The following is a 3668-nucleotide window of genomic DNA, read 5'->3' as shown; positions in this document are numbered from 1 at the left end:
AGGACACAAGCTCACGCCCTGGAAGGCATTCCTGCCGACAAGACACATGGAGCTACACTAGAGCCTTGGAGCTGAAGGAGCCACATGGAGACCCCTGCCAGTGCTGAGATGCTTACATTGCTGCTGGATCCACAGGACTTACCACCCACTGGCCTGTGATCTCCCTGCATTCAGCATCATTACATATGCTGCATGAATCTGAAGAGGAATTTATACATCAGTATCCGACAAATGGGCTAATATTGGACTTATGGACTTGATCTGGGCTGGGGTGTTTTCTCAATATTCAATTGCTCTCATATACAAAGCTCTTTCTTATACACATATGAGTCTCCCTGGATTTGTTTCTCTACTCTACCTGGACTAACATAGGCTTATTCTGGAAATGACATTGTTTTTCTGACTTGACATACTTTAAAATCTGGTGTCTCAGGAAACAGATGTTACTAGAATTTTTATAGTTTATGTTTAAAATATACATGCATTCCTGGGATTTATTTTTAAGCTAATATTGTATTCATAACAGAACATTCCCTTCAATTTACAATTATGTTTTCAGTACAATATTTTCTTTGGAAATGTGTCAAAAGCCTTTTGAAAAATGTAAAAAATGCACACCAACTAGTTTTCCTATATCTATATTTCTTATTACTCTCTCCCAGGGAAAAAAAAAATCTCTCCCAGGATGCTAACAGAATTGTACTAAAGTTTCAACAGCATAAAAAATGGAATCCAAGATAGCAGCAAGATAATAAAACAAAGTCCAGTTAAGAGCTCAGAAACTCCACCTAAAGCCATTCTCTTTGATTTACAAAGTGAGGTAAGGGATATAAACAAGTAGAAAAGAATGTTGCAAATAATTACATCACAGGTGGCTGTTGTTGCTTAGTAAGCTATAGATAACTCACTCACTGCCCTTGAGTCAATGTAGACTCTAGTCATCCTGTCCCTTTGGTAGATGACCTAGCAGAACTGCCCCTATGGGTTTCCAGAACTGTAGCTCTTCACTGGCATAGAAAGCCTCCTCTTTCCCCTGACAGCAAGCAGTTGGTGTTTCCAAGTGTTGGCCTTGCAGTAATCCATTATGCCAGAGGACAGATATATCTACCCCCACCCACAACTCTCCAGCTCCCTTTCTCTCCCTGGCTCTCTCTCTCATGACAGTGATGGTGGTGGTGCAGATGATGATGATAATGATGATGTTGAATTCCACACCAAAGACAGGTAAGACCCACTGCTGTTGAGTTGATTCTGAGTCAGGGTGACCCCGCATGTTACAGAATAGAGCTGCTTCTGAGGGTTTTCTTAGCTTCCATCTCTATGGCAGCAGATCCCTGGGCCTTTCTTTCAGGAAAGATAGCAAAGGATGGGGAAAGATACCTGGGAGTGTTTAGAACAGAGAGGGAACAGAAAGGAAGCTGGCTCCGTGTGAGCCTAAAATTCAACGTGTACTGTTTCACCATCCACTTCCACTGCAGTGGCAGGATGGAATGAAGAGACCAATTGGAAGGAAACAAGCACAGACGATGACCTGCGCTTGAATCCCCGCTCTGCCATCAATCAGCTGTGTGACCCTGGGCACCGTTCTTAACCTCTCAGAGCATGCATCTTCTTATCTGTCCAAGGTGTGTGAATGTAATCGCTTTTCATTTAACCGGTAAGTTATGAATTAGTTCTTACTCAGTTCTATTGGTCATCTCTTTCCTGTGACTTCAATCTCCTCTCTTCAGGCTCCTTCCCCAGACTATAAAGTTTCTCACATTCTTCACACTAAAAACAAAATTATATGAACTTTTAAAACTCCACACAAATTTTTGTTCTGTCTAAATTATGCCTCTGTTTTATATAGATATACATTGGTATAGTGCTATATATATTGATAAAGATCAGCACTTGCTCAAATGATTTTCTTTTCTTTTGGTGGGGAGTGTCTTCCGGAGAAAACTAGAAAACCTGTTAGACAAATTCAAAAAGAGCTGTTGCAATGCCCAAATGACTTTTTATGGAGTATTAATTCCATTAAACATTAATGGAATTTCTTGAGAAAGAGATTTCTCATGTGGGGTAATGAGGTACATGATGGACTGCTAACCACAATGTCCGCAATTCAAAACCACCAGAAAGATAAAGATTTCTAGTCCTATCAAGAGTTACAGTCTTAAAAACCCATAGGCACAGTTTCACCCTTTATTATCCAGTTGCTATGAGTCAAAATGGATGGTAATGAGTTTTGATAGTTTTTTACGGTCACATATATCTGAGTAATGCTGGTTAGAGAAAAGTAAGCAAGGTTTGTTACCAGAGTATTTCTCATAGCTTTTCTTGTACTGATGCAAGAGACACACAATCGCACGAGACAATGACAGCCTAGGCAGACTTGCTACGCAGACCACTTACCCAAAGACAAAGAGCTACAATAGACAAAGAACTAATAATACAGCTACAGATGATAATCCTGGGCCCCTGTGTTTCAGTGGAAAGGATAGACAAGTGGAATAAATGCCAAAGGAGAAGATGCTGAACCAAAAAACAGCAAGAAAGGAAAAAGAGCAGACAGATTTTCAACTTGAACTTTTACAAGCAGAATCGCTTGGGACAGCCACCTGAAAAATGGCTCCATTCCCCCAGAGCAGCACAAGTGGCCACATCTGTGGCGAGTGACGAGAAAGGCACTAGCTTGGTTCACCACATCCGCCTGGTGACCTGAAGTATCAAAGTTCCCATCATTACTCAGCTTGTGGGCAGTGACGCCACCATCCTTTGCACACCCTGTTCTTCCTGAGGTCACGGGCCAACCTTCAGGGAGCGTACACCTGGTACCCACACGCCCTCAGACCAGTAGAACTCTTGGTGTTGGATGGGTAGGCTGCCCCAGCTGTGCCTGGGCAGCAGGACCTCCTTCTAGAACCAGCCACTGTTCTCTTTTCTTTCCCCCTTTGCTTCCTTTTCTTTCTCTTCATTTTTTCTTTACTATTCTTTTTTCTTGCTCTTTTGTCCTCCTGTCCCGACTCCATAGTTTGGTTTACAGAATTTTTCTTTTCCTTGTTTTTATTTTCCTTTCCGTTTGTGCTACATTGTATTTATTAATTTATTTTTTCTTGTTCTTGTTTGCTTTTATTACCCTGATGGGTCCTATCCCACCCCTCCCCAGCCCCCTTCTCTGCTCTTGATGTTGATTTATGTTTCTTTTTCTTCTCCCATTGGTGGGAGACAGCAACCATGTCCCATGACCCAGCCACACTCGTGCCTCCTGTAGCCCAAACCACTGAGAGAGGGCCACCATCCACTCCTGCACCACTTGACAGAGAGTGATCAACACCCGCTAAACCTGCCATCAACTGTGCTCCATGAATGGCAACATAGAGCAGCTTACGTTCCCACGCTCCTGTGCTCTATCACACACACCAGGAGAGAAGTGATGAACACCAGATAGATAAAGCTAAGAACACCGCTGAGTAAACAGAAATACAATACAATATTTAATGTCTCTGAGACAACACAAACACACACCCCAAAACCAAGGCACAGTGGCCGAAACAAGTGACCAAAATACTCAGGTTTTCTGAGGAAGAAACATATTGGAATTACATAATATGGAATTCAAAATAACATCATTTGGGTTCTTTCAACAGACTGTGTGAAATATTGAGAAAGCTACAGACAAAACC

General features: G+C 42.0%; 1 non-coding gene across 1 annotated transcript; it reads right to left on the bottom strand.

Moving 5' to 3' along the window:
* Window positions 1-1925: 1925 nt before the first annotated feature.
* On the bottom strand, window positions 1926-1987 carry LOC115868844. The gene has a single exon (XR_004045812.1). It is a non-coding gene; the product is annotated as a U7 small nuclear RNA (small nuclear RNA).
* Between the last annotated feature and the right edge of the window lie 1681 nt (window positions 1988-3668).

Source organism: Echinops telfairi, unplaced genomic scaffold (genome assembly GCF_000313985.2).
Source record: "Echinops telfairi isolate 266 unplaced genomic scaffold, ASM31398v2 ScPeMD7_18;HRSCAF=68, whole genome shotgun sequence".
NCBI classification, from domain to species: Eukaryota; Metazoa; Chordata; class Mammalia; order Afrosoricida; family Tenrecidae; genus Echinops; species Echinops telfairi.
This window is presented reverse-complemented; position numbering and strand designations above follow the sequence as displayed.